This window comes from Anomaloglossus baeobatrachus, chromosome 9 (genome assembly GCF_048569485.1).
Source record: "Anomaloglossus baeobatrachus isolate aAnoBae1 chromosome 9, aAnoBae1.hap1, whole genome shotgun sequence".
Taxonomy (NCBI): domain Eukaryota; kingdom Metazoa; phylum Chordata; class Amphibia; order Anura; family Aromobatidae; genus Anomaloglossus; species Anomaloglossus baeobatrachus.
This window is the reverse complement of record NC_134361.1, coordinates 111269608-111289969: the sequence shown is the minus strand read 5'-3', so window position 1 is coordinate 111289969 and position 20362 is coordinate 111269608.

Genomic DNA, 20362 nt, shown 5'->3' with positions numbered 1-20362 from the left:
CATCTATAGAAAGCAAACTTCCACAAACTCACTCCTCAGGTGGGATAGTCATCATCCTTTGCCTCTCAGGCGTGGTATCCCAAAGGGACCATACCTGCGCCTGAGAAGGAATTGTTTGGATCAGAGTGAGTTTGTGGAAAAGGTGAATGACTTGAGGAATCGGTTTCTTGAAAAGGGCTACCCAGATCATGTCTTGAGAAAAGCCTTCAAATACTCTTTGGAGCAGGACCGGAGTAAGCTCCTGTCACCACAACCTAAACAAAATCAGGATGAGGGGCTTGTAAGGCTTATTCCAACCTATACTAAGGGAGCCTCTGCAGTCAGAAACATACTGGAGCAACACTGGGGTATTCTGAGAATGGACACTGATCTGATGGAGTGCCTTAAACCACAGCCCAACATCACTTATCGTAAAAAACGCTCTTTGGGAGACCGTCTAATTCATAGTCATTTTGTGGTACCGACTGGTGGTGGCACATGGATTCCTAAAAAAACATCTGGTTGTTTTAGATGTGGCTCGTGTGTTGCATGTGCATATATCAGCACGGGTAACAAATTTACGAGTACATCTACTGGTGAGTCTCTCTTGGTCAGAGAGTTCATCAATTGCAAGACAAAGGGTATTGTGTACTTAGCAACTTGTCACTGTGTCACATACAATATGTGGGTAAAACCACACGTGAGTTTCGTAGAAGAGTAGGTGAGCATATGGGGGACATCAGGAATGACCGTGATACCCCCATTGCTAGACGCATGAACATGCAGCACAGCTCCAACAGGGAAGCCATTTCTTTTATGGGCATCCTAAAAGTCAAAGCATCTCCTAGGGGTGGGAATCTAGATCGTACTTTGCTACAAAAGGAGGCAAGGATGATGTTCCGTTTAAATACTTGCCGTCCTGAGGGTCTTAATGACCAGATTAGTTTTGGTTGCTTCATATAATATCTTGACCTCTTGGTCAGTTGGTTGTTCTTGTCCTGGTGATGATGAATCTAGCTTTTTGACCATGAATAATACTATATAGCCCAATTATTCTATCGGCCGTACTCCTATTCATGAGTATTAATTCCGGCCAGGTGGGGGATATTATGTGTATAGACCTCTTCATTTATTATTGGAGTATTTCCCTATCACAAGGTATTATAATCCTTTATAGGATACACGTTATTGATTATAGTCCCATATTTACAGTTTGAGATTGTTCATTGATACAATTTTAAATTCTTTTTGGTGTCTTTTTATTTAGTCCACCTTTATATATCTTCTTTAAGTAATTTTGCTTGATCCGTATACCTATGTATTTACCTCTAGTATCTGCTAGGTCCTTTATTAACTCTCCAGGTATATATAGGTGGCTTTACACACTGCAACATCGCAAACGACATCGCTGTAACGTCACCAGTTTTGTGACGTTATAGCGACCTCCCCAGCGACATTGCAGTGTGTGAAACACATCAGCGACCTGGCCCCTGTTGTGAAGTTGCTGATCGCTACAAATCGTTCAGGACCATTCTTTGGTCCGTTGTTTCCCGCTGTGCAGCAAAGTCTCAGTGTGTAAAGGGGACTTTACAGCGACTTCCCATTCAAAAAGCTGCTTTACAACATCCCCAATGACTAGCTAGGTCGTTCTGTAGGTCCGGATCGCTGTTGCGTCGTTGGCCAGGTCGGCCTGTTTGACAGCTCACCAGAGACTTTGTAGCGATCCCGGCCAGGTTGGGATCGCTGGTGGGATCGCTAGAAAGTCTCAGTGTGTAAAGGGGCCTAATTAGGCTATGTGCCAACGCTGCGGATTTACCGCGGATTTTGCCGCGGATTTACCGCGGATTTCCCTAAAATCTGCAGCAGCGGCACCTCCAAGCCATTTCAATGGCATTTTGGAAATGCTGTGTCCATGCTGCGGATTTTTCCGCGGCGGATTTGCCGCGGATTTTGATCCGGAAAAATCTGCAGCATGTCAATTATTGTTGCGGATTTTGGTGCGGATTTTGGGTATAGAATGGGGAAAAAAATCCGCATCAAAATCCGCGGATTTTCATGCAGAAAAATCCGCAGGTACATTTCACCGTGGACACATAGCCTTATGGTCTTATAGTGTTGATCCCTATTCAGCATAACTGTTATCACCTTTTGTTCTTTTACAAATGGTTGTGATTACACTGTCTGATTTGCCTCCATCTTAAACCTTCTCCTTTGGTCCCATATCTTATTTAATGCATCACAAAAGACAGTTTAAGTGATGACGCCCATACCACACCCCAGAATACACTATATATACATATATATACACACATACATCATATCCTATGTATTCATCTATGTTACATCTCAAGGCTCTCCTGAGGCAAGGACTGAGGCAGTCTCCCATTCCTTGCCTGCCACGAGCACTCCTGCTCAGCAGCGCCGAAGGTCTGCCAGACTGCGCAGTGTGCAGGAGATACCTTCTCAGAGAGGCAGCAGAAGGGTGACACCTAGTGGTTCTCCTGTTACAAGGAGTGAAGCGGTCTCCCATTCCTGGCCTGCCGCAGACTCTCCTGCTCAACGGCCCCGAAGGTCTGCGAGGCTGTGCAATGTGCAGAGGTTTACTGCTCAGGGAAGCAGTGAGATTCCCGTTATCTCTCCACATTGTGAGACCGAGGATCCTGCCTCTATTTCCCAGAGGCTGGAGGGTGAGCATGTGCAATGCGTGGTGGGTCCTGATTCGCTCACTGACGTCACACGGCTTGATGACAAGGCTGGTGACGTGGTGAATCCTGACTGGCCAGGCTGGGACGTCGTGGACCCTGATTGGGTCAAGTCCGTCATCTCCGCCTCGCGCCCGCCCTCGGGTGGAGCTGCACCTCCTTAAAAGCTCCCCCTGCCATCATGGCGACGCGCGACCGTCCTTCTATGTTTGGATGTCTGGCAGCGTGCTGCCACGCCACTGCTCAGGCATTCCTGTCTCTTGTGGGCTTGGCCCTTGCTGCTCCGGCAGTACCTCGTTTGCAGGCCGTGTTCCTGCCTTGCTGCTCCGGCAGTACCCCCATCAACAGGCCGTGTTCCTGTCCCAGGTGAGCTCCTCAAGTCTCCATTGGACTCACCTGGTTATTGAAAGCACACGTGCGTGGGCACCTCTGTGCTACCCTCATGCCATATTCTCGTGACTTCCACTGGCACACGTGCGTGGGCACCTCTGTGCTTCCCCGTGCAACAGGTACACCGAGCCGTGAGATCTGTGCCATACAACCCTCACGGGTTAGGGCAGATCGGTGTACATAGATCATCTGTGACATTCCAGACGATCGCTAGCAGCAACCCGCTCACTCTTCACCCACCATAGCGGCGGTCCCTTACACCGCACAGTGGACCTTGACCGGCGGAAGCAGTCCATTTCCCATCTTGGCACGCTTCCCCGGGTCCCCCTCGTAACATTACGGTCGCGCCAAAGGTCTGGCTATTGCTGAAGAGCAGCAGCAGTTGCTGCGTTATGTGCAGCAGTTGGAGTCACGATTGGCAGCAGTGGAGCAGTCTTCCTCCGATAAGACTACTCTGACGACAGTCGCCACCCAGGCGGCTACCCAGGCTGTGCTATTGGGCGGAAGGTCTCCTCACCTTGCGCTTCCAGAGCGCTTTAGCGGCAACAGCTCTGAGTGCCGTGGTTTTATCAACCAGGTTACCACCTACTTAGAGCTGTCCGCGACTCTTTACGCTACCGAGAAGGCGAAGGTAGCCTTCGTCCAGTCCCTGCTCACAAGGAGAGCGCTGAAGTGGTCCACGCCGTTGTGGGAGCGCGGAGATCGTGTGTTGAATAACTTAGCAGCTTATCTTGGGGCCATGAGAATGGTGTTCCTCGGGCCTCAAGTCACCCACGATTCCGCGCTGCGCCTCCTACGACTTCGGCAAGGGTCTGCTTCAGTCGGGGACTTTGCTGTACACTTTAGGACACTGGCCGCAGAGCTGGACTGGCCGGATAAGGTCCTTGTCCCTGTGTTTTGGGAGGGCCTGGCAGGGTTTGTCAAAGACGCACTGGCCACACGTGAGGTGCCTGCCACTTTAGAGTCCTTGATTCAGGTTGCCTCTCGCATAGACATCCGCCAGGCGGAGCGAAGGCTCGAGGTCTCTTCAGCACCCACGTCTTCTCGGCCTAAAAAGCGTCTGACTCCCGTCTTCCATCAGACAGGTCCCCCAGCCAGTCCTGTAGGCGACTCCGTGGAGTCAATGGAGGTGTCCAAGGTGGTCTCCTCTGCCCCAGGTTCTCGGTCTTGTGTCATCTGCTTTTCCTGTGGGCAGAGGGGACACATAGCTACCCTATGTCCCAAACCGTCGGGAAAAGACAGCGTCTAGTTTCTATCAGAGGGGGGACTCTAGACGCTACTTCTCCCTCTAGGTTGACTATCAGCGCCCAGTTGCAGTTCGGCACTACTCTCTTCTCTGCCCTGGCTTGCTTGGACTCAGGTGCTGAAGGCAATTTCATCTCGACCTCCCTGGCAACCCGATACTCAGTTCCCCTGGTTCTGTTGCCCAAGCCACTCAGGGTCCGGGTAGTCGACGGGTCCATACTACTCGATCCTATCACCCAGATCACCATCCCTCTCAGGATGGATGTACCACCGGGACACCATGAGCAGGTGTCCTTCCTGGTGCTTCCAGGGGGGACGGATGAGATCCTACTGGGCCTTCCCTGGTTGAGACAGCATGCTCCTATACTCAACTGGGCAACAGGGGAGATCTCATCCTGGGCAGGATCCTGTAGAGAGCACCTCGTGACTACCGAACCACCCGCTACCATTAGGTCGGTTGGGTCCTCAGGGAATACTGAGGGGCCGGGTTTACCGACACCTTATGAGGCCTACAGGGATGTCTTTTCCAAAAGGGCCGCAGATACTCTTCCTCCCCACCGGCCATATGATTGCCGAATAGACCTGAAGCCAGGCTCCGAGCCCCCTAGGGGCAGAGTGTATCCACTCTCTGCTCCAGAGACGGAGGCTATGTCCAAATATATTCAGGACAGCCTGGCGAAGGGGTTCATTCGCAAGTCTATTTCACCGGCTGGTGCAGGGTTCTTTTTTGTGCAGAAGAAGGAAGGAGATCTGCGCCCCTGTATCGATTACAGGGGATTAAATGCAATCACAATCAAGAACAAATACCCTTTGCCCCTCATTACTGAGCTATTTGATCGATTCCGCGGGGCAAAGGTCTTCACAAAGCTGGATCTACGCGGGGCGTATAATCTAGTGCGAGTCCGAAAGGGCGATGAGTGGAAGACCGCCTTTAACACCAGGGACGGTCACTACGAGTATCTAGTAATGCCCTTCGGACTCTGCAATGCCCCCGCCGTATTTCAAGACTTTGTGAATGACATTTTCCGGGATTTGTATCTTTCCGTGGTTGCATACCTGGATGACATTCTTATCTTCTCCCCCGATCTTACCACCCATCGGAGGGATGTCATCCGAGTACTTAAGAGGCTCCGCACCCATTCGTTATATGCTAAGCTGGAAAAGTGCGTTTTTGAACAGGAATCCTTGCCGTTCCTGGGGTACATAGTGTCCAGTCAGGGGTTAGCAATGGATCCGGGGAAGTTGGAGACAGTGATGAACTGGCCTGAGCCCCGCTCGCTGAAGGCGATCCAGCGATTCTTGGGGTTTATCAATTATTATCGCCAGTTCATTCCCAACTTCTCGACGGTGGCAGCACCCATCATTGCCCTTACCCGCAAGGGTGCTAATCCCAAAGCATGGACACGGGAAACGGTAGAGGCATTTCACACTCTCAAAACTCACTTCTCCAGAGCTCCCATCCTTCATCGTCCAGACATCTCCAAACCCTTCCTACTGGAGGTAGACGCCTCTTCGGTCGGTGCAGGTGCAGTCCTGTACCAGAAAAACGAACGAGGAAGGAAACATCCATGTTTCTTTTTCTCCAAGACCTTTTCTCCGGCCGAGAGGAACTACTCCATAGGGGATAGGGAGTTACTGGCGATGAAACTAGCATTCCAGGAATGGCGGCATCCATTTGAGGTTTTTTCTGACCACAAAAACCTCACATACCTCCAGACAGCACAACGCCTGAACCCAAGGCAGGCCCGTTGGTCTTTATTCTTCTCCCGGTTCCGCTTTATTATCCGCCACCTGGCCGGTGAGAAGAACGTACGGGCCGATGCCTTGTCACGTTGTATGGTTGTGTTGGAGGAGGACGAGGAGGAGCCTCGTCTTATACTACCCCCGGACAGCTTGAGGATGGTCACTCCCACTTCTTTGGACCAGGTGCCACCTGGCAAAACCCTCGTTCCCCCTGAACTACGGAACGAGGTGCTATCGTGGGCCCATGCCTCCAAGGTCGGGGGTCACTTCGGGGTCAAAAGGACCAGAGACCTGGTGATCAGGCATTATTGGTGGCCGAGACTACCCCAGGACATACAGGAATATGTGGGAGCCTGTATGTCGTGTGCTCGGAATAAGCCGTCCCAGCAGAGACCGGCAGGTCTTCTTCACCCACTGCCAGTGCCGGATCGTCCCTGGGAAGTGGTGGGGATGGACTTCCTGGGAGATCTGCCCAAGTCAGCAGGGCACAGGGTCGTATGGGTCATCACGGACCACTTCTCTAAAATGGTCCACTTGGTGCCTCTCCCACGACTCCCGACGTCACGTGCTCTCGCCACCTTGTTCATTCGGCATGTATTTAGGTTGCATGGCATGCCTGACAAGGTGGTGAGCGACCGGGGTCCCCAGTTCGCGTCTCGCTTCTGGAGAGAGCTCTGTAAGCTCCTGCAGATAGAGCTGAACATCTCCTCCGCATACCATCCCGAGACCAATGGACTAGTGGAGAGGACTAATCAGACCTTGGTAACTTACCTCCGCCATTTTATATCCGCGCACCACGACAACTGGGCTAACCTCCTTCCTTGGGCCGAATTTTCCATTAACAATTCGGTCCATGAATCCTCTGGCCAGACTCCGTTCCTACTCAATAACGGACAACATCCCAGAATCCCGGTTCCGATGCCCATTACGTCACCCGATACTAGAGTGGAGGATTGGGCGACCAAGGCCCGGGAGATCTGGGATGACACCCAAGAGGCTCTTAAAAGGGCTAAAGACCGGATGGTGACAACGGCTGATGTTCGCCGCCGCCCTGCACCATCCTTCGCCCCTGGTGACCTAGTATGGCTGTCCTCTAAGAATTTTAACCTACGGGTACGGGCAGCCAAATTCGCCCCTAGGTATCTGGGTCCGTTTAAAGTACTACAGCAGGTAAACCCAGTGGCATATCGACTCCAGCTCCCTCCACGCTGGGCTATAGCCAACACCTTTCACGTGTCCCTCCTGAAACCTGTACGACTTAATAAATTCTCGGGGTCCCTGCCGGCTCAAACCGACTTCCCGTCCGACGACCCTGAGGTGGCAAAACTTGTAGAGACAAAAGTCATACAGGGCAAGAGGTACTACCTCGTGGAGTGGGCCGGCCGTGGTCCGGAGCATAGATCCTGGGAGTTGGAGGATCATATCCGCGCCCCGGGTTTGATAGCGGCCTTCGAGCACGGACAGGGGGGGGGGCCTAGACGGGGGGGTAATGTTACATCTCGTGGCTCTCCTGAGGCAAGGACTGAGGCAGTCTCCCATTCCTTGCCTGCCACGAGCACTCCTGCTCAGCAGCGCCGAAGGTCTGCCAGACTGCGCAGTGTGCAGGAGATACTTTCTCAGAGAGGCAGCAGAAGGGTGACACCTAGTGGTTCTCCTGTTACAAGGAGTGAAGCGGTCTCCCATTCCTGGCCTGCCGCAGACTCTCCTGCTCAACGGCCCCGAAGGTCTGCGAGGCTGCGCAATGTGCAGAGGTTTACTGCTCAGGGAAGCAGTGAGATTCCCGTTATCTCTCCACATTGTGAGACCGAGGATCCCGCCTCTATTTCCCAGAGGCAGGAGGGTGAGCATGTGCAATGCGTGGTGGGTCCTGATTCGCTCACTGACGTCACACGGCTTGATGACAAGGCTGGTGACGTGGTGAATCCTGACTGGCCAGGCTGGGACGTCGTGGACCCTGATTGGGTCAAGTCCGTCATCTCCGCCTCGCGCCCGCCCTCGGGTGGAGCTGCACCTCCTTAAAAGCTCCCCCTGCCATCATGGCGGCGCGCGACCGTCCTTCTATGTTTGGATGTCTGGCAGCGTGCTGCCACGCCACTGCTCAGGCATTACTGTCTCTTGTGGGCTTGGCCCTTGCTGCTCCGGCAGTACCTCGTTTGCAGGCCGTGTTCCTGCCTTGCTGCTCCGGCAGTACCCCCGTCAACAGGCCGTGTTCCTGTCCCAGGTGAGCTCCTCAAGTCTCCATTGGACTCACCTGGTTATTGAAAGCACACGTGCGTGGGCACCTCTGTGCTACCCTCGTGCCATATTCTCGTGACTTCCACTGGCACACGTGCGTGGGCACCTCTGTGCTTCCCCGTGCAACAGGTACACCAAGCCGTGAGATCTGTGCCATACAACCCTCACGGGTTAGGGCAGATCGGTGTACATAGATCGTCTGTGACATTCCAGACGATCGCTAGCAGCAACCCGCTCACTCTTCACCCACCATAGCGGCGGTCCCTTACACCGCACAGTGGACCTTGACCGGCGGAAGCAGTCCATTTCCCATCTTGGCACGCTTCCCCGGGTCCCCCTCGTAACACATCTATGTGTATTTTTTATTTATTATTTTTACAAACGTTATTTTAGGGGTGCAGGGGTACAAGAGGACCATAAGACCACTTCGGAGATTACTAATAAGACCAAAAAAGAAAAAAACTAATACAAGGGTCTATAATATATACAAAATATTTTATTAATTAAAAACCATTTGATCTCAAAAGACACAGCCGGAGCTGGACAATAGGCCTCACAATCCACACAATCATATCATCCCTGTCTCAGAGTTCAATATAAATAGGGAGCATATGTATATATAAACATAAAAATGTATCACAGCATTATATATAATCAAGGCTAGTAATTACAACCATATTGAAATTCATCCAATTATATCTCAAACCAATAAATGTATAAATACAATACAATACATTAGTTAATCATAAATTGATAAGTGTGTCCAAGAATTATGGTTACTGAACAATCATAAAGTGCAAAGTGCAAAATAAATAGAAAAAAGAAGAGAAAAGAGAGGTCAGTGTGCATGCACACATATATATACATATACATACATTGGTATTTAAATAGTTAAAAGAACAGCCAAGACTCCATAAATGGCTGGAAAGAGTTAATGGTATAACCAGTACTTAGAAAGGGGAGGGGGGGTGATAAGTTCCTAAAAGGATAAACTCTCAAGATGGAGGATATAGGTGTATATACATATATATATACATACACATACATATACATATCCACATATATACATATATATTTATGTACACACATACACACAGAAATGTATTAATTCTCTGGGGCAAGGGGTGAATCAGAGAGCAAAAAGAGCCCTTGTTAAATGATACCAGGGACAGTAGCTGTGACAGGGATATGCAAGTCTATTAGTCATGTAATGAGATTAGAGTTAATGTAAACACTGCAGCCCTGTCAGGTGCTACTATGATAATTACTGCTGCATAGACTGAATGCCCTAATCAGAGGCACAGGCATAAAACAAAGCCTGTGATCTGTATACTGACATGGTATCAGGAGCACTGGTGAGAGCAGAGAAGTACAAGCAGGCACATTACCTAATAGCTGCAAATGCCACCAGACACTGATACAGGATTGTGACGCTCCCCGACGCTGGCGTTTCGGCGCTTCCTTCTTCAAAGGGGGGAGGCAGGAACATATGCTCCCTATTTATATTGAACTCTGAGACAGGGATGATATGATTGTTTGGATTGTGACGCCTATTGTCCAGCTCCGGCTGTGTCTTTTGAGATCAAATGGTTTTTAATTAATAAAATATTTTGTATGTATTATAGACCCTTGTATTCGTTTTTTTCTTTTTTGGTCTTATTTAATGCATGTGGATGGTATTTATATATGGGTTTAATGTACTTAGGCGGGCTTTGCACACTACGACATCGCAGGTGCGATGTCGGTGGGGACAAATTGAAAGTGACGCACATCCGGCGTCGCAGTCGATATCGTAGTGTGCAAATCCTTTTTGATACGAATAACGAGCGCCAAAGCGTCGTTATCGTATCATCTGTGTAGGGTCCGACATTTCCATAATGCCGCTGCAGCGACAGGTACGATGTAGTTCCTCGTTCCTGCGGCAGCACACATCGCTGTGTGTGAAGCCGCAGGAGCGAGGAACATCTCCTACCTGCGTCCCGACTGCAATGCGGAAGGACGAAGGTGGGCGGGACGTTTACATCCTGCTCATCTCCGCCCCTCCGCTACTATTGGCCGCCTGCCATGTGACTTCACTGTGACGCCGCACGACCCGCCCCCTTAGGAAGGAGGCGGGTCGCCGGCCAGAGCAACATCGCAGGACAGGTGAGTGCATGTGAAGCTGCCGTAGCGATAATGTTTGCTACGGCAGCTATCACAAGATATCGCTGCTGCGACGGGGGCAGGGACTATCGCGCTCGACATCGCAGAAATTGATAAGGTTGCCCATACTTTTGCACCGGTCAAATTTTGTTTAAATGCGGATTGCACATTTTCTGTTAGTACAACAAACCTCATTTCAATCCAGAAATATTACTCAGTCCATCAGTTATTAGATATATGAAACTGAAATAGCTGTTGCAAAAACCCAAATTGTTATAAAGAAAAAAGGTTAACATTAATAGGGGTGCCCAAACTTTTTCATATGACTGTATATATATATATATATATATATATATATATATATATATATATATATATAATCTATCCACACACACATACACAGCTTTATATATTAGATATACACATATGGCTGACGATTCTGTCTGGGGTTCGTCATTTTAATGACCCAAAAAATGGTGCATGCAGCTTTTTTCGTTCAGTCAAAATGACGACTAGCGGTTAATGTTTGATTGGTAAGGACTGTTTGCAGAATTGGAGAGTTTCCAAGAGTGATGGTGGGATTGTGGAAGGTTGGAGGTCAGAATGCTAAGGAGGATCTCAGCTCCCCCGGTAAAGGCATCACCTGGGTCCTCTCTCTGGGGGACGGTGCAGGGAGGGCAGCTCCATGTTCAAAGAGGCAAAGTCCGGCAGTAGAACAAAAGTTGTTTCCAGCATCATGGCCAAGAAAAAAGGTTAAAAACCAATTTTATTCCATAACTTGTGCAAATACAACAGGATATGTCTAAGACTAAGAACCTCTGTTAGGTGTGAAACGCATAGACATTGTTTTATACTTCGTGGACGTTCATCCAACCTAGTGTTGGTTTTAACCTTATGGAATAAAATTGGTTTTTAACCTTTTCTTGGATGTGATGCTGGAAACAACTTTTTTCTATTGCCGAAGGTTCGAGGGGTAGAGGTGGAGCTGTGGTGGAGTCTGAAGGGGGCCCGGAAATTTTGTCAGTATCGGGCCCGGAAATTCCTGGTGGCAGCACCGGCTGGAGGGGCCCGGGGTGGCTGCCCGCAGTGAGTGCGTTTTCACTTTCATGTATCATGCCCCCGGGCCGTCACCAAGCAGCTGATTACCGCTGCCGGAGGCGGCACTGTTTGTATAGCTGCAGACAGGCCAACGCAGAGATTCAAACTCGCCCACACTGCACACTGTGCGCGGCCTGTGCTGAAGAGGAGGGAGTGGCCAGGCAGCAGAGATGCCAGGAGGAGAACAGCCAATCAGGAGAGGGGGCAGAGCCGGGAAAATGAAATGATGAAAAGGAAAAGAGTGCAGGAGTGAAGAAGGAGTAGAGACCACAAAAAGAGAGAAAAGCAAACAGAGAGCAGAAAAACAGTGAGAAGAGGAGAACAGAAGGAATAGAAAGAAAAAGCAGAGGACAGGAGGAGCAGCCAGGAAGACTCACAGGAAGTGCAGCAGAGAGGCCTGAGCCACTATCATCATCTCTCACAGCACAGGAGCTGGTGAGTATTGTAATGTACAAACCTCTGCCTGTAATACTACAGAAAAACTGCCCTGTGCTGTGCCATCACTCTGTGTGTGTGTTGCCCCTGTGCCAATACTGTGTGTGTGTGTTACGTCACCGCCGGAGTCTGCTCCAGCGACTTCTGCTCCGATCGCCAGGCGACGCCGTGTTCCTGCCGTGGATGGTACTGGTGATGGGAGAGAAGTTGATGCCAGCGGCACCAGTGGGCGCAGGCTCCGATCATCCACTGGGCTGGGTTAGCTTGGGATCTGCAGTACCGCTGACTGACTGTGGGTGGCATGTGTCTTCCAGCTGAAGTTGCCAGCGTTCAGCTACAGCCAATGGGAATACACCACACCCTTCTTATTTCCCCTCCTGTCACATGATTACTGCCAGATATAGTTCTGATTTTCCTGGCTCCTGTTACGTCCTATTCTGTTGGTGATTCCTGTGTTGACTTCTGCGTGTTTTTGACTACCCTTCTGCCTACTGTTTTTGTACCTTGCTGCCCGACCCGGATCTGACCTCTGCTACGTTTGCTGACTACGTCACTGCCTGCCGATTCTGTCCCTGTTCCGCAATTCCTGGTTTGACCCTGCCTGACTACTACTCTCATCGGACTGCAGCCTTCCACAGGTAGTGATCTCCAGGGTCCTGTGTAATTCCAAATCCCTGTATAGGGGTTAAAGGGTTTCAGGGTTCTGGGGGTCCTACTTGGTGAGTGGCTTCACTCTAGCCTCCCCTTTACAGCCCATCTGAGTCTGTGGATCCAGGCAGGCGTTACAGTGTGTTGCCCCTGTGCTGTGCCATCACTGTGTGTGTGTGTGTGTGTGTGTGTGTGTGTATTATCCCTGTACTTTGCAGAGTTTTCATATAGATCCTGAGGCTATAAAGAGTCATAATCCTTACCATTAAATGGGGAAGACAGAAGTGAAAATTTATATTGTGTGTAGTGAGGGGCACGAAGAAGGACATCCCAACTTTAGGCCAAGTTTTATTGCAGATTTTTTAGGGATTTGCGGTGTGAATCCACTGGTCTTGGTGCAGTGGCCTTTGCTCAGTAACAGGACGGTGGTTATATTCAGACTCTATGTGGTGATATTTGGTCATGGTGTGGCGGCATTATTTTGCAATGTAATAATACATTGCAAACCTTTATATGGTGGGTGTTGTTCAGTAACACTATGTAGTAGTATGTGTTATTTCTGACTATAAGCCGCCCCCAATAATGCATGCCGGCCCCCAATAACATGTATCATGATTATTATGATAATTTTTTTTGTTTGTTTGTTTTTTATCGGTGGGGGGGCCCCATTCAGACTTTTGCTATGGGGCCCCATGATTTCTATGTACGCCCCTGCCTGGGACTGCCCTTGTCGGCTACCTACCAGCGTGGTAGCCTAGCTGCACCTCCAGTGGCTTTAGTGAAGACTCGGTAGCCATTCAGATTTGCTCCTCCATGTCAGTACTCAGTGCCTTTGGTCCAGTGGAACAACTTACCTGCTGCTTGCCCTGCGAGCATGACATATATGATGTTTTGATTGCTTGTTATTACATTTTTTTTCTGTTGCTGCAAAGGCCTAAAAAACGGTAATCTTGTCGTTTTGATTTTTTTCTGATGACACGGTTTACTGTTTGGATTAATTTATGTTTTGATAGCTTGGACTTTTATATAAACACAGTAATATCAAATATGTATATTTTTTAATTTTATTTCTTTTTTTTTTAATGTGGTAAAGGGTGATGTGAACTTTTATTTTTAAAACCTTTTTCAACTTTGTACTGTACTTTGAACCTGCAAGAGTCTGACCACTTGTTCTATATACAGCAATGCTGTTTACAGAAGAAATCACAGTCTCCTATGAATGCCGGCCACTGGCTGGTTATCACAAGAGTACTATGGTGACAGACACGGGGGTTATCCACTGACCAATGGCTGTCATGACATTTATTTTATTTATTTTACTCACTTATATAGCACTATTAATTCCACAGCACAGCGTTTTACAGATGTGATTGTACCGTCCCGGGGCTCGGCCGGCTGCCGAGCCGCTCGGATCCGTGCTCGGTGGGTGGCTCGAGCTCCTTACGGACCCGGGGGTCACATCGTTCTGAAAGGGGGTTGGAGCTACATGTAGGGACTTCGGTGGGGAGGTCCACGGCTGGAGCCGCGGTTGTTTGTACGGGATTTGAGTTTGTGATGCCACCCATGGATTGTGGTGAATAGATGGACACCACCGCTGCCGTTGACTAGGCTCCCGGGGACGTTGTTGCGCAGCTTGGTGTTGACCTAATGGTTGGGCTGTTGTCTTCAGTCGGGTCTTAGGTTGGATAGGTCCTTAAGTCCAGTCCTCAATCAGTTGACTTGACTCAGCCCGGTTGTTTCTGGGCCTCGTACTGGGTCTGAGTACCCCTCCTGGTGCTCCGGTTTCCAATCGGTTCCCCGGTTCGGTACCGGCGGGCAACCGCCCGTCCCCGGTCCCTACGGTTCCACCGGCTGTAATCCCAGCTCCTGCTTGCAGCCACCACCGTCTGCCTCCTTGCCAGAGGTGACTGGGCTCCAACCCAGACACCTGGTGTAGACTATGGCAGGCCTGGACACAGGCCTGTCCTTGAACTCCACTCCACTCCACTGTCAAGACTAATCTCTTCTCGACTACTGTTTTTCCCACCTCCAGGTCTGTGAACTCCTCGGTGGGCGGAGCCAACCGCCTGGGTCCGCCCCCTAGTGTGAACATCAAACCCAGAGGGAGGTGACAAGGGTTTTGTAGTTTGGCTGCTGTCACCTTACTAAGGGGGGGGAGGGAATGTGTGTATGGGACTACCCGCAACAACCTGGCTAGTCCAGGGCGTCACATGATCATCTCATCAGTATCCCACGGCTGCACGCCAATGAGGACTCACAACAGCATGCCCCCCTTCCAGCATGCATTAAGTGCCGCTATCTGAGATTAACAACAAGTGTCGCTCCACCCATGGCTGTTAGAGGCAGATGAAGGCTGAGTAATTCAGCCTTTATCTGCAGGGAAAGATTCAGGATCAGCGTATGAGCTCACATCAAAGGCAGGGAAATGACTCATGACGTGCATAGCAGGCTTAATGCAGCAGTCAGATGTTAGCCGGCAAAAGATAGGCTGTCTCAACTGCTTCATGACTGTCCCTCAAGTTAAAATTTGCCAACCTGCTCCTAATCTTATCCATAATGCAGGTTTGTAATACATTGTGTAGCCACATCCACCCCATGTCTTACCATTGGTTTCTTAGTTCTCTTTCCATACAAAGACCAGTCAGAACCGAATTCCAGCAGTGGCCTAGTGGTTGCAAGTACAAAGGCGCTTCTGAACAAACGTAACAAGTGTCTATTAGATGGCTCCAATTGTGCCACTTTTATTAAGACGCCTTCAAGTGTTAACAAATTGGCGCAAATCGCTCCATCTTGGCACAATATGCATAAAGTAGGGATTGCCACTTAATAAATGTTGTCTGTTTCCTCTGAATAGTGACCATTGCTGAGTTCGGCCTCCCTCCTGGTTGCCTCCGGGGCCACCTCTCTGCTTGTTGAACCTCTTTAGTCATTTTTTTACTCTTATACAAGGTCCTGTGTCTCCTGTATTCTGCTGCTCTATGTCTCGGTCTTTATTCTTCTTTCAGGTAGTACGTAGTGCACAATGTTAGTGCCCCAATCACAGAGACTGAATCCCATAATAATTGTAGTGTAATTTGGGCCAGGAGTTGAATTTATGACATCTATTCTCTGTAGTGACTCCTCTATACTGCCCGATTCTAGTTGTGATATATTCAGGGTAGTAGTGATCATTCCCATCATTATCACTGTGTGAGGAGAAAATCAGACAAAAAAACCACACAACACGATATATATCTAAATTTATGTTTGTTTTTTATTAGAAGATCAATAAGCAGCATTGTATTGAAAGTATACTGGCCCTTTGAGAAATTACACAATGGTCACAGTGCCTCTCAGGTGGCCCCTGTGTGGACTACAGAACCAGCTGCAGTCATTGGGGAGCAGCTGAGAGGCACTGGACCCAAAGATCCAGAGGAAGGCGAAGAAACCCCCCGGAGAGTTCTGCCTCAGGGGGGAAAAAAATTCCTTCCTGACCCCAGTTCTGGCGATCGGATATTTCCCTGGATCACGTCAGTCCTGCTGCAAATTGCAATATATTTACATGTAATTATTAGTGATGGGCGGATAGTAAAATATTCGGGTTTGGATTGTTGGATCGAATACCCAGTACTATTCCAGTATTCATCATGAATAACTGACCTAATGCAAATGTGACGCCCTGGGCAAGCCAGGGGTCACAGGTCACAACACCACACGCACCCCACATTCCCTGCAGGCACAACAGCTAACCTACAAATCCTTGTTGCCTTCCTCCAGGGGCTGGTGTCCACACCAGGGGGTGGAGCCAGGCGGTTGGTGTCCGCCCACCAAGGAGTTCACAGCCCTGGAGGCAGGAAGAAGCAGGCAGATAGAGTGTGGAGTTTGAAGAGAATGGAAGTCTAGCTGAGGGCTAGAGAGGAGTTCAGCCAGGGAGGAGGAAGTGGAAGGAAGTGAAGTGTAGTGGAGCTGAAGAAGAAAGCTGAAGTGCCAGAGAAGTGAAAGTAGAGAAAGTGCAAAGTGGCAGTTTAGTACAGCCTGAAGTGGTCTGAGGCTGTGTGCCTGGACAGAGACAGCAAGGTCAGCAGACGGCGGAGATTGTCTGGAGTGGAACTGTTTGGAGGTTCCTGGAAGGACCGCGGACGGGTAGTGGCCCGGCGGTCTGGAGCAGCGTGCAAAGGACAGTCAGCACCAGGGCAGGGGCCTCTCGGACCCCGGCAAGGCTAGGAGTCGCCATAATTTGCCGAATCCGTCAGTGAAGGGGACGTAGATCCCCCAACAACCAAGTCCCGATTGAAGGCAACAGCTCAACCATTACAGGGGAGACTCCGCCACTGCCAGGGCACCAGTTTCCCCAGGGCCAGCGCCTGCGGGCAAAGTGTGGAGCTCCTCCGGCCCAGATTGTAGTCGGGGAGCGGGTAACCGGTGGGAATCCATCGCTACCAATAGATGTAACATTGGTGCAGGGAAGAGTGATCATCACCGCCAACTGCAGGGAACCGCAGCACCGTGAACCGTCCGAGGGACCCGTCCAACCAGCCGTTTGTTTACTGAGAACTGTGTCGTGGTTACTGGCTGAGTGAGTACCTCCGTGCCGCAAGGCACAGCGCTGCCCCCGCGTCCCTGCACCCACCAGGCCCTGCATCTCCCATCTCATCACCGGGCCCCGGGATCACCAACCCCTACCCACGGAGGGGCAACACAACACCTGGCTGCTCCGCATCACCATCCCCGGGATCCCCATATTGAGCAGCGGTGGTGAAATCACCACAACCGTGGGTGGCGTCACGGACAATAAACAATTCCCACACCCAACAAATCCCCTTTCACTCACGGGCGAGGAGTGTCGCTCGAGAACCCCCGGGATCCGGCCCACCGCTCGAGCCACCACTGAGCAGCAGCCGCCGGACCCGAGCAGAAGGGGTGAGCGTAGTGTGCTGACACCCTCCTCCCCGCCCGCGACACAAGTCAATGGGGAACTCGAGTGTTATTCTAAGGACATCTTAAAAAAAAAATGCTCGGGTTCCACATTGACTTGCATTAGGTTAATTATTCTTCAGTAATACTGAGATAGTACTCGGCATTCAGTACAACTAATCCAAACCCGAATATCTATTAACCCATCACTAGTAATTATAAGCTATGGAGCGCTAATCTTACAAAGAAAAATATACACACACCCTGCTCCTAGGAGCTTACAATCTAATATACAATATGACATATGCACACAAACATATGCACACTCAACTTGATGCTCACACACATACAGAAACATATGCCCACAAACACACACATACACACTCACCTCAAGACACACATACACAAACACACACCCCTTCAGTGCTGCAGTGCTGCGGACAGAAACGATCACCCCTTAATTGCTGGGACTCCACACAAACCTTCACAAATAAATCCTTTCATTACCTGGACGCCATACAAACCCTCACACACCCCTTTAGTAGTGGGGTCAATAGACACTGACACACTGTCCCTTTATTGCTGGGGCCACACAAACAACCTTTCATTCTTGGAACACACACCTTCAGTGCTGCAGTTCTGGGAAGCGATCATACATACACACACTCATACACACATACACACACACACATACATACATACATACACACACACACACACACACATACACACATACATACACACACATACACACATACATACACACACACACACACACAAACATACACACACACACACACACACACACTTACACGCGCACACACATACATACCTTCTAGGTCTGAACCTGAAAATTCTTCTCGCTTGATAATTGTAGGTCCTATGACAGCCTTGTGGAAGGGTCAAGAAGAAATAAAACATGCAGAGATAGTTATTGCTTGGAACAATCATGGTGATGAGTCCATACAGTGCACACTGCTGATCTCTTCCTTGTCCTGCTCTGCTGTTTGTGCTGTGCAGCGAGTCCTTCTTCACCCCTCTCCGATGTTGCCCGATCCTCCAGTATTCAGTGAAGAGCTACCTACCTGGACCAGTCGTCTTCAAGCTGTGACACAAGATGGTTCTGGATTAGAGCTTTGTACATTCTATAGCATTTGTGATATCATGTGAGGTCTATGATATCAAGTGCACTGTGATGTCATGTGCTTTGCGATGTCATCATACCTGGAAGCAAATCAAATTCATGTTAAAACAATAACTTTATTTAATTAAAACCACACACAAAATTGAATACTGCACAATAAAAATTTGCTACAACGTTAGTCATAAATCAATGTATACCTCAGAGGGGGAGGGGCCCAGGATGGATTCCCTAGACTTCCCCTACCTGGCCGCAGAGGTTGGTACTATGCAGAGATTTTTCGCCCCACCTTCTGATAGACGATTGATTGGCTGTCTCGAGCATGGCCCCGCCCATAGAGGCCAGCATACTATTCAGGCCTCGGATTGAAATGAGCCCTGACTGCCTAGCGTGCGTTCCAGCTACTTGTAGGGAGTTTTCTTCCTGGGGACACCGTATGTTTACAGGTATAAAAAAGCTGCCTTTGAATACAACATGGTCTATCTGGCTATATGAGCCTCAGGTCCAATTTGGGATGCCCCTGATGAAACCCCTGGCATTTGGAAAGGGAGGAGAAACGCGTCAGGCGTGAGGCTACTCAAGCTAAGTTATTGTGTCATTTGGCACATCTTTTATGCTGTGCAATATTATTTGCCATTGGGTATATTGTGCTTTTTGCTATTGAGCGCTATTTATCATTTGGCAAGTATGATACTATTAGCATAATGATCTGTTACTGGGCATGCCACTAATACATCTCATGTTATTCCATATGACATTGCTAATACAGGCAGGGTGTCACGCTCTCCGGGTCCCGTGCTCTGCTCCCCGGCTCACCTGCCACGCTCCCCGGCTTCCCTGCTTCTCTCCCCGGTCTCCAGCCTCCATTGCCTGCGGTCTCCAGGCGGCCCGGTCCCCGCTCCCGGCGCCCGTCGGCTACTCAGCCCCAGCCCGGCTCTCCTGCTTCCTGCTCACTGCTCCCTTCCCTGGCTTCTGGCACCCGGGCCTCGCGCATGCGCATTAGGGCGCGCGCGCGGTCATTGACCCTTTCTTAAAGGGCCAGCGTCCACTGACAGGAAATTGAACACACAGGTACAGGGTATAAAGGGGATTAGTGTCCAAGTGGGCGGGGCCTGTTCTTCGTGTTTCCGAAGCTAGGAGTCAGGTCTCCTTGTGTTTCTGTGCCATACTTACCTATCTCTCTTCTAGAGCCGCTCCTGCCTCGCCATCCGGTCCTGCCGATTCCCGAACGCTGACTATCTGCCATCCCGTCAGTCCGTTCCATCTCTGATCCCTGTGGTGACCCGTCCTCTCGCTCCATCGGTTCCGGACTCTGCCTGACAACATCTCGGCCTCCGAACCTGAGCTCCGTCACCCGGACTACCATCAGTGATTCCGTGGTCCCAGGGACTTCTCCATTCCACTCTTGTGCACGGACTGTCCTGCTACCCGTAGTGCTCCGGCTACCGGACCCCTTGCCTTCATCAAGGAGTTCGGCCCAGTGGATCCACCTCCTGGGTCTGCCCGTCCACCTGGCCCTAACAGTAAGAACAGGCCATGGATCCCGCCCAAGCACTAGCGGCCTTGCAGGAGGAACTCACACGCCAGCGTGAGACCCAGACCCGCATGCTGAACTTCATGTCTTCTGTGGACGCCCGCCTGAACACGCTGCAAGCGTCGGTCACATCTTCGGCATCTCGAGCTTCCACTGGACAATCCACGGCCACAGCTC